We start from the raw sequence: 11,592 nt of genomic DNA, 5'->3' as shown, positions 1-11,592 counted from the left end.
GAAGTAGATTGCCCCATCTTCCTTCCGAGGAGCCGCTCTGGTAGAAGGCATATTGTAATTTTCCATTGACTTTAATCACAGGGCATGGTAGTACTAAAAGATGTCCTAAAGAATCTCCTGTATTCCAGACATATTCGTCTTTACCTCCATTATGTAAAGACAACCCAGTTTCCCCTTGGCTAGGAATCATTCTGGTAGAAGGAAGATGGGGCAATCTACTTCCGTAGTGATACTGCCTTGGAAACCCAAGGAGGGGTCGCTATGAGTCGGGTCTGACTCAACAGCACATAACAACAACAACAACCGTATGTACACACTCTGGACCATATTTAATCAACCTTAAAAGACAGATCACTTCTTTACTTAGACTTGTAAACGGTATTCTCTTTAATTTCTTTTATCCAAGTGAGAAAGTTCTTTAAACAACTGAATTTAAACTTCTAAAAAGGCTGATTTTGTTATAATTGACTATATAAACCTCTAAGTAGAATTGATGAAGAAAATTAGGATTGCATTTGAATTGTCAGGACTATATTGTAGTGTAACATGAATTAAGTACTGTGTATATTTATGGACTTCTCCATTATTAAAAAAAACAGTAGGCATAATTCTAAATTTATGGAGCTTTTCAGTAGTAATAAGAGAAGTACTCTGGAAACACCCACACACTGAGAGAATCATCATACAATTCTGCTGGGATTGAACCCAAGTTAGGTTCAGGCCATTGCAGAGGTTGTTTCGTGATTCTGACAAAAGAACTTCTATGGTGTTTCCTTTCATGGAAATTTTAGGGGCCAGTCCTCTGAGTGTGGTACTTTTTGTCTAGTTTGATTTTGTCAGATACCATAACATAAAATAGCTTTAATGAAATGGCTTGGGGAACATGATATTGAAGAACTTGCTTTATTTAGGAATTTAGCTGTGCTGTTGGCACAGTGCCTAAGGCATCTGACTGCTAAAGAAGGTTGGAAATTAAAACCTGCTATCCACGGGAGCAAGATGGGGCAATCTACTTCCGTAAATATCTACTGCCTCTGAAACCCAGTGGGGATCACTATGAGTCGAAATCAACTCAATGGCAGTGAGTTTGGTTTTGGTTTTTTGGTTTTATCTGTTACAATACTGTCTAAAAAACCAAACTCAACTACCGTCAAATCAGATCTGACTCATAGTGACCCCTCCTTGGGTTTCCAAGGCAGTATCACTGTGAAAGTAGACTGCCCAGTCTTCCTTTCGAGGACTGGCTGGTGGGTTTGAACTGCCAGCCTTCTGGTTAGCAGTCAAATGCCTTAGAAACTATGCCATCAGAGCTCCCTCAGTACTGTCCAGTAGTTTCTATTATACTTCATATTTTAAAATGTGAGCCACAGGTGCTGTTTTAAATTTTCTAGTAACCACATTCCACCACTCACCTTTTGTTTTCTCGTACTGTTGTGGCTTGTGTGTTGCTGTGAGGCTGGAGGCTATGCCACCAGTATTTCAAATACCAGCACGGTTATACATGGTGGACGGGTTTCAGCGGACCTTCCAGACTAAGACAGACTCAGAGGAAGGAAGAGTTCATCCAGTTCTCAAAGAATTGGCCATTGAAAACCTTACAAATAGCAGTGAAACACTATCTCATATATTACTGGAGAACTTTATGAATAACCCAGAAACATTGTCCGGTATAGTACTGGAAGATGGGCCCATCAGGTCAGAAAGCACTCAAAATATGACTGGGGAAGAGCTGCCTCCTCAGGGTAGAGCCAACCTTCATGATTTGAATAGAGTAAAGCTTTTAGGACTCCATTTGCTAATGTGGCACAACTCAAAACAGGAGTAAACAGCTACAAGCATCCATTAATAATCAGAACATGGAATGTATGAAGTATGAATCTAGGAAAATTGGAAGTTGTCAAACATTAAATGGAATACATAAAGATCAATATCCTAGGGATTAGTGAGCTGAAATGGACTGTTTTTGGCCATTTTGAATCAGACAACTATATGATTTACTATTCCTGGAATGACAAATTGAAGAGCAATGGCGTGGCATTCATCATCACAAAGAATGTTTCAAGATCTATCCTGAAGTATAATGCTGTCAGTGATAGGATAATATCCATATGCCGACAAGAGAGACCTATTAATACCACTGTTATTCAAATTTCGCACCAACCACCAAAGCCAAAAATGAGAAAATTGAAAATTTTTTTTACCAACTTCTGCAGTCTGAAATTGACCAAACATGCAATCAAGATGTGTTGATTATCACTGGTGTTTGGAGTGGGAAAGTTGGAAACAAAGAAGAATCACCACCGGCAGCTGGAAAATACGGCCTTGGTGATAGAAATATCGCTAGAGATCACATGATAGAATTTTGCAAAACCAATGACTTACTCGTTGCAAATACCTTTTTCAACAAAATACACATGAACTTCACCAGATGGAGTACACAGGAATCAGATTGACTACATTTGTGGAAAGAGGCCATGGAGAAACTCAGTATCTTCAACCAGGACAAGGCCAGCAGCTGACTGTGTGGAACAGACCATCAACTGCTCATATGGAAGTTCAAGTTGAAGCTAAAGACAATTCAAAGAAGTCCACGAGAGCCAAAATATGACCTTGATTATATCCCTCCTGAACTTAGAGATCATCTGAAGAATAGGTTTGGTGCACTGAATGAACACCAGTGACTGAAAACCAGAGGAATTGTGGGATGACAACAAGAACATCATCCATGAAGAAAGCAAAAGGTCCTTGAAAAGACAGGAAAGGAAGAAAAGAGCAAAATGGATGGCAGAAGAGACCCTGAAACTTGCCCTTGAGCAAAGCATAGCTAAAGCAAATGGAAGAAATGACAGGATAAAACAGCTAAACAGAAGATTTCAAAGAGCAGTTTGAGAAGACAAAGTTAATTACTAGAATGAAATGTGCAAAGACCTGAAGTTAGAAAACCAAAAGGGAAGAAAATGCTAGGCATTTCTCAGGCTGAAAGAAATGAAGAAAAAATTCAAGCCTTAAGTTGCAATATTGAAAGATTCTATGGGCAAAACACTGACTGATGCAGAAAGCATCAAAAGAAGATGGAGTCACTGTACCAAAAAGAATTGGTCGATGTTTATCCATTTCAGGAAGTGGCACATGATCAAGAACCAATGGTACTGAAGGAGGAAGTCAAAACTACACTGAAAGAAATGGTGAAGGACAAGGCTCCAGGAATTGACAGAATACCCATTGAGATGTTTCACAATATCACTGATAACACATGCAAGTAAATTCTTGCTTGAAGATAATTCAAAAATGGTTGCAGCAATATATTGACAGAGAACTTCCAGAACTGCAAGTTGGATTCAGAAGAGGATGTGGGACAAAGGATATCATTACTGATGTTAGATGGATCTTAGCTAAAAGCAAAGAATACCATAAAAATGTTTACTTGTGTTTTATTGACTATGCAAAGGCATTTGATTGTGTGGATCATGACAAATTATGGGTAACATTGAGAAGAATGGGAATTTCAGAACATTTGATTGTGCTCATCAGGAACCTGTCGTTCGAACAGAACAAGGGAATACTGCATGGTTTAAAATCAGGAAGGGAGTGTGTCAAGGTTGTATCCTTTCACCGTACCTATTTAGTCTGTATGCTGAACAAAATATGTGAGAAACTGGACTATATGAAGAAGACTGTGGTATCAGGATTGGAGGAAGACTCATTAACAACCTGTGATATGCAGTTGACACAACTTTGCTTGCTGAAAATGAGGATGAATTGAAGTACTTACTGATGAAGATTGAAGACTTCAGTCTGCGATATGGATTACATCTCAACATAAAGAAAATGAAAATCCTCACAACTGAACCGATAAGCAGCATCACGATAAATGGAGAAAATATTGAAGTTGTTAAAGATTTCATATTACTTGCTTCCACAATCAACACTGATGGAAGCATAAGTCAAGACATCAGGTGATATATTGCACTGAGCAAATCCACTACAAATGACTTTTTTTTTTTTTAATTGTGCATTGGATGCAAATTTACAGAGCAGAATTTGTTTTATATTCACCAGTTCATGTACATTTGGTTTCACTCCCCAAATACCATTCCCAATCCTAACCCACTCTCCTCTTCTGCCTTCCCAGTGACCCCCCATCCCTGTCCCCTTCTTAGTTATGCACTACTGTTCCAGGAATGACAAATTGAAGAGGAATGGCATCTTGTCCAGTTTTCCTCCGTGTGAATGTTGCCCCTCTGGGGCCTCATGGCTGATCGCTGCAAGGGATGTATCTCTGTAGAGTAGGTGGGTGCATCTCCCCGGGTTGAGTGTTCTGTATGTAAGTCTTATTACTGTTGGGCTGAGAGCCAGCCCTTGGGACTGAGTTTCATCCCAGGGCCAAAGTGTATCCCAGGGCTATAGCCTTGGGGGTCCCAACAGACTCCATCCAACCAGTAATTCTGGTCGTTCTTGTGTTTTTGAATTTTGTTCCATGTTTTTCCTCCCACTCTATCCAGGATCTCCAGTTTTGATCCCTTCCTGAGTGGTTGGCATTGGTAGCCAGGCACCATCCAGTTCTTCTAGTCTCAAGGTCTATCATATCCTAGGGCTGATTGTTTCCAAATGCCCTTGGTTTTCTTCACTCTTCTTTGCTTCTGACAAAAGTAGGCCGTTAGCTGCATCTTAGATGGCTGCTCAAAAGCTTCTAAGACCCCAGTTGCTACTCACCAAAGTAGGTTGTGGAACAAGACTTTCATGTATTATGTTGTCGCATTTGAGCCTGGTGTCCCCCAGTATGGTCCTGGTCTCTTCCAAGGTGTCTGGCTGTCTGAGGGATTACTCAATGTCTGTCTTCTGTTGCTTCTGTAATGATTGTGGTTATTTTGTATCACTACTATCTATGCAAGATTATCCTCAGCTGAATCTGTCATTGGTCTAGAGTATATTCCTGTTCGCTGACCCCCATTTGATCTTCTCAGTTGGCCATGTATTTATCTGTAGCCTAATGTTTTGTGTTAGTGGTAATGTAGTATTGTGGATGTAGTGGTATTAGCCTCTTGTGTGCACAATTCTGTGTCCTCCCTGCAAATGACCTCTTTAAAAGTGCTGAAGAGCAAAGATGTCTGCTTGAAGACTAAGGTGCACCTAACCCAAGCCATGGTGTTTTCAGTCTCCTCATATGCATGTGAGAGCTGGATAGTGAACAAGGAAGACTTAAGAAGAGTTGATGCTTTTGAGTTGTGGTGTTGGTGAAGAATACTGAAAGTACCATGGACTGCCAAAAGAACAAACAAATCTTCCTAGAAGTGCAGCCAGAATTCTCCTTCGAAGCAAGAATGGTCAGACTTGATCTCATTTACTTTGGTCATGTTGTCAGAAGGGACCATTCCCTGGAGAAGGATATCATGCTTGGTAAGGTGGAGGGTCAATGAAAGAGGAGAAGGCCCTTAACAAAATGGATTTACACAGTAGCTTCCATGATGGGTTCAGGTATAGCAAGGATTGTGAGGCTGGCATAGGACCAGGCAGTATTTCATAGTCGTACATAGGGTCACTATGAATTGGAGCCAACGCAACAGCACCTAACAACAACAACAGTAGCCATATTTTAAAAAAGTAAAAACAAATAGGTGAAATTAATTTTAATAATACATTGTATTTAACCCACTATAGCCAAAAAACTCTAATTTCAGCTTGTAATCAATATTAACTATATAGCATAGTACAAGGTAGCATTTCTTTCTGGTATGTGTAAGGTTGCCATGAGTTTGAGCTAACGAAAAATAATAATATTTCTTTAAACTAGTTTGTTTTTATCATTTCATTTGTCCCATGATGTAGTATTTGATGTTGTCATTATATATTCTTGTAATATTCACTAAAATAACTACATAAAAATTAAACTTCTTTTAAAAAGAAGTACCACCTGACCCTGGCTTGGCACCTGGAATAGGAATAGAGCAATCATGGAAAGACTGATGGCATCCAGAGAAAGTCTGGAGCTGAGTAAACAGTAATGTATCAAAGTCAGTTTCTCATTTGTGATGTCTCAGTCATGTAAGATGCTAACAATGGAGAAAACTGGGTGAAGTAAGTAGCAGAACCCCTGTATTAAGTTTTGTGACTTTTCTGTCAATTTAAAATTACTCCAGTAAATGAGATATTTTTTACATTATTTTTTCAAAATCCAGACTCTATTTTAAACTTATAGCACAGGATAGCCACATGTGGCTTCTGTGTAGCTCAGATCATTACTGTCTGAGGAAAGCATTTTAGACATTGGTTCTCCTTTGTTACCCAGGGGGGTAGTTAAATTTGTATGTCAACTTGGCTGGGCCTGGTTGAGTGGGCAGCTGGTGGTAGTTAGTCCCCATGATGAGAATGGCAATCAACTCCATGGTGGGATCTACCACAAGCAGCTGAGTAGCTGCCTTTGGGATGTGGCCTGCTTCCTGTAAATAAGGAGAAGCCTTGGGGATAGTCTCTAGCTTATGGCATGCATGGACCCTGCATGTAGCCGTGTCATTGTTCAGCAGCCCTGCCATGCTCTGCTGACCTTGGGACTTAAATGGACTTGAATTAATGGCCTGCCGTGTGGTTTGGTAACATCGAGACTGTGCCATTTTATTTGTCGACCTTGGGCTTGTTAGCCTCAGCAGCCAGTAGCTGCTTGAGTGAAGAGATGCCTCTAGCTTTAGTGGGCTGGAAGTAAGAGGCAGAGCTGAAGCCCAAAGTTGAGGGGCTTTTATACAGCCCCTGGAGCCTGGCACTTTGAATTCGGACTTCTAGCCTCCTGAACCATAAGAGAGTAAACTCCTGTTAAGGCCATCCCGTTTGTGGTATATTCTTGTCAGAGCATTATTAGGTAACCAAAACACCCAGGTTCAGATGTTTTAGGAAAATCAACATTCTTCTGTTGTGGCAAGTTTATAAGCAGATGTAAAATGGAAAAAAGGCACCTTCCATTTTGGGTTTATGTTGTGCTTTTGGCTTTAACTATTGCCGTGATTTCCCTGTATTCTGTTTTTTCAGGAGAGGAACTTTGAGGAAAATTAACCATTGATTCATGAAGTTCAGGGATGTGACTATTGAGTCTCTCAGGATAAGTTGGACTGTCTAGAGTTTGCTAAAAGAGACTATAAACCAAGACAGACCATAGAAATTTGTTATTGATGAGCTGTAGGAACCTGATCTCATTGAGGTGTTCCATTTCTGTCAGATGTCCTCTTTTTAGAGCAAGGGAAGAGCTCTGGATAGTTGTGAGGGAAAGAAAAAGAGGATAATGAATAGTTGAGAGTCAAGATCACTTGGAAAGGCCAATTCTTTACTATAAATTGGAAGATGATCTGTGTACAACTGGTCTTTAAATCTTTGCCAAGGTCTTGGGCGGGTACAGCTTCTGAGGTACTAATATTAACATCTACTGGCTGGTGAACTGAGATTGGGACTGGAACAATTTCTCTTGTGCTTCCCACTGGTGTGGTTGTAGAGGTCGTCTTCTGTCGGACTATGGCCCTGTGGCTAGTTGCCTACTTTTTACAACTCATTCTACCTTACAAGAGATTCATTTGAAGGTTGGACACACTGTGGGCAGGGATACTTTCCAATTACCCTGAATATCAAGGGAATGCCTCCGTTAGAAAGTGAGGATGACACCTTTTTCCATACCCCAGAAATCTGAAAGTTACCATTATTTCTCCTCTTTCAGTCAACACTAAATCAAATCAATTGTGCCTCCTAAATAATTCATAGGGGAGCTCTGGTAGCGTAGTGCCTAAGGCACTTGACTGCTAACCAGAAGGCTGGTGGTTCAAACCCACCAGCCACTCCTTGGAAGGAAGGTTGGGCAGTTTACTTCTGTAGTGATACTGCCTTGGAAACCCTTGGAGGGGTTGCTGTGAGTCAGGGACAACTCATCAGCACATAACAACAACAACAACAAATAATAATTCATTATTTGCATGTTGTTTGACATTTGATTGAGTTATAATTTATATATAGCAAAATTCACCCTCTTTAGTATATCCTACATCGATACATAGAATATTACTGTCACCTTAGAGAGTATACTTCACCTTCTTATAGTCATTTTCCTCTCCCACCCTCTAGTCTCTGGCAACCAATCTGTTTTCTGTCCTTGTACTTTTGCATTTTCCGAAAGGTCCTATAAATGAAATCATATTGTTTAATAATAAAGGGTAAATGCAATAAAAGTTATAAATTAAATATTAAGGTAAAAGTAAGATTTAATGAAGTTAGGGAAAGTGAACAGATAAAAGGAACAAAATAATGAAATTCTAGAACCAAAACAGGAAATTAGAAAATTATGATAAAAGTAAAGTCAAATAAGCAAAAATGTAAGATAATATTTTGAGAAAAACAAAACAAACCAAAACCAAACTCAGTGTTGTCAAGTCGATTCTGACTCACAGTGACCCCTCCTTGGATTTCCGAAGCATTATCTCTACGGAAGTAGATTTCCCAGTCTTCCTTCCAAGGAGTGGCTGGTGGGTTTGAACTGCCAGCCTTCTGGTTAGCAGTCAGGTGCCTTTGGGACTGTGCCACCAGAGCTCCCCAGTATTTTATGAGTGGTTAAAAAAGGTAGAAATCCTGCACTCTAATTCAGTTAACTTTAAGACTATAGCTAAAAAAATAAAAACAATATAAAGGTCAAAACAAAAGCAAGCCAACACAGATAAGAGCAGACTGGGGAGAAAATCAGAATCTTAGTAATTATGCTGTATTTTTTTGCATATAATGAACCCATGTAAATAGTGGGCATAATATGTAGTATGCATGGGAAACTAACACACAAGGTGGTTGTGCTGTTAGCAAAAAAATTACAGTGTGTTCATTATTTGACTAAAAATACCATGTGAGTACGTATTTATATATGTATGTATATGTATACATATATATACATACATACATGTTACTCCCACTCCTCATTTACCAACGTGGTTAAGTTCCAGAGACCAGGCCATTATGCAGTAATCAGTGTTATGTGAAAATGGAGGATGACCACATTAGATCGCAAAACAGAAGATGACTGCATAACTGCCAAACCACTGAGATTCATGGTCCAACCAAGTTGACACGTAGCCTTAACCATCACAGCCAGTTCTACTCTTACCTCACTCCTTGGTGTTCGCTTCTGCCAGATGTACGATTTTTTACTATTGTCATAAACGTGAAATGTAAGATAGTGAGATCGTTGATAAGTAAGGAGTAGGTGTATATATTTTCTATGTATATGTAGAGTATTTATCTGAATTCAAGAGCACCAAATGGTAAGAATGTGTTTTGTTTTGTTTTTTTTTTCCCCCCTGGTGGAAGGTTTTTGGGAAGTTTTTATTAGGTTCTTTAAATTTCTTTAAACTTTTTAAAATTTATTTTCCACACTGATCATTGTAACTTCTATAATTAACAAATGTTAAAGAAGCGTTAGTAGTGTCCAGTTAAAAAGAAAAAATGAATGTGGATAAAGATTAAAAGAATAATGAACCAAATGGTAAAAGGTAGAGGAACAGAATAATAGATTGATAAAATACACACCTCAGAATAAAGGATTTCCAGACCTAAGATTAAAATTTTTAAAAAATCCATGTATAAGATAAATAACATTACCAACTAAATTGTGATTGTTTCCAATTAGATTCTTGAAGCTGAAACAAAGGAAGAAGATGGCTCAGAGTGATATACAGTATTTGTACTGGGCCATTCTTTCCCTTGACCTCACACTGTCTTTGGATGACCTGTTAAGGCTACAAATGCATAATTCTGTTATTATAAGTATACCTGTAATTAAATTGCCAGTGTATATACCTTCACCAGCAGCTGTTGAAGTGGTTGGTTTGTCTGGTTATGTGAATTTCAGCCTTTGAGACATTTAAAAAGTGAACCCTTAACCCAAAATAAAGGAGCTTTGGTGGTACAGTGCCTAAGCTTTGACTGCTAATGAGAAGGTTGGCGGTTCAAACTCACCAGCCTCTCACAGAAGGAACACAAGGGCAGTCTACTGCAGTGAAGATTTACTGCCTCGGAACCCAGTGGGGCTTGCTGTGAGTCAGAATTGACTTGAGAACAGTGGGTTTTTAACCTAAAATAAGTTGTACATCAATGCCTTGAGAAATAATGAAAGTATTTTTCTTTGGAGAGTTGGGGAAGAGAGAGACATCCTAATAGCAATACTTAACAGGAAAACCATTGACAGCATTTTATATAGCCAAATATGTAGCTATGCTTTAATGAATTTTCTTGTGAGTTTTAATATTTAAAAATAAATACCTTTGGCTTTCAAAGAAATTTCATTTACCACAGTTTGGGGAGAAAAAATAAGGCAGATAAGTGTTCCACTATGAATATTTCTAATCAAATAAGATTAAAATTTAGATGAAAGTATACATTAGTATGTTACAATGTTCTTGGATAGAATATGTTGTATATCATAAAGAATACATTAAAAAAATGAGTGCCTCTACATTGTAGACATTTATTTTTCCTAGTTTATTTCCAAGAACTGAAAAGTTGTAAAGTGTTGACTTCCTGAAAAAAAAAAAAAAAATTACACTTGTGTTTTCATTAATTCACTTTAAAATAGCCTGAGGCACAAATTCACCTATCTTTTTAAATTTCTGTGTAGGAGGTAAATGGAAGGTCTGCTGACGTAGCGCCTAAGGCATTTGACTGTTAGCCAGAAAGCTGGCGCTTCAGACCCACCACCCACTCCTCAGAAGGAAACCCACCAGCCACTTCTCAGAAGGAAGGCTGGGCAATCTACTTCCATAGTGACACCTCCTCGGAACCCAAGGAGAGGTTGCTATGAGTCAAATCGACTTCATGGCATTGAGTCTGGTTTTTGATTTCCAAACCGAACCCTACTCAATGCCATCAAGTCATATCCAACTCATAGTGACCCCTCCTTGGGTTTCTGAGGCAGTATCACTATGGAAGTTAGATTGCCCAATCTTCCCTCCAAGGCTGGTAGGTTTGAACCACCAGCCTTGTGGTGAGCAGTCAAATGCCTTAGTTTTTAGTTAGAAAGTAAATAAATGTATTCCTGGAACTGGTAATTTAGGTTGGCCAATCTTAAATTCCCAAGGCTTCAGTTGCCACCTATGTGGCAGCATGATTTCCTAATTCACAGATACAGTGCCAGTCTCTCTAGAATTCTAATTCAACATTTCCACCTGGATGTCTTTCTGATTGCCTTAGCTAGTTTTGCCCCCCAACCATGTGTTCTGCTCCATCTGTCTTTAATATTTCTTTTAAGAAGATCAAGGGGGTCTTAGTCAAAACCTAGTTATCTTTGACTACTCCCATTTTTTTTACTCCTACATGAAATAAGTTGCAAGAATGCTGTCATATTCATGACTCCTTTGTTTAAAAAGCCAGTCCTTCACAGTTACCTAATAATCTGCACTTTCACTCCAGATTTCAAGCTGTTCGCTTCTAATAACCTCTGTTGCCAATCTAGTTTTATATTCCATTATTCTTCCACTTGTAAACCCTATTGCAAAAATGACAAGGAGGCCACATGTTCTGACCTCCTCTAATCTCACAAGAGGAAGACAGGATTACCAGCAGTAACCCAAGGCCTATTACTGC

The 11,592-nt window shown here is 39.0% G+C and overlaps 1 protein-coding gene across 1 annotated transcript in view; it reads left to right on the top strand.

Moving 5' to 3' along the window:
* Nucleotides 1–11,592, top strand: part of RAPGEF6 (Rap guanine nucleotide exchange factor 6) — a 682,053-nt gene that overhangs the window by 535,682 nt on the left and 134,779 nt on the right. The gene's annotated exons all lie outside the window — the stretch shown is intronic.

This window comes from Orycteropus afer, unplaced genomic scaffold (genome assembly GCF_000298275.1).
Source record: "Orycteropus afer afer isolate SDZICR_OR568_19922 unplaced genomic scaffold, OryAfe1.0 scaffold00112, whole genome shotgun sequence".
Classification (NCBI taxonomy): Eukaryota; Metazoa; Chordata; class Mammalia; order Tubulidentata; family Orycteropodidae; genus Orycteropus; species Orycteropus afer.
Note: the sequence above shows the minus strand (reverse complement) of the source record. Positions and strands in the feature narration are given on the sequence as shown.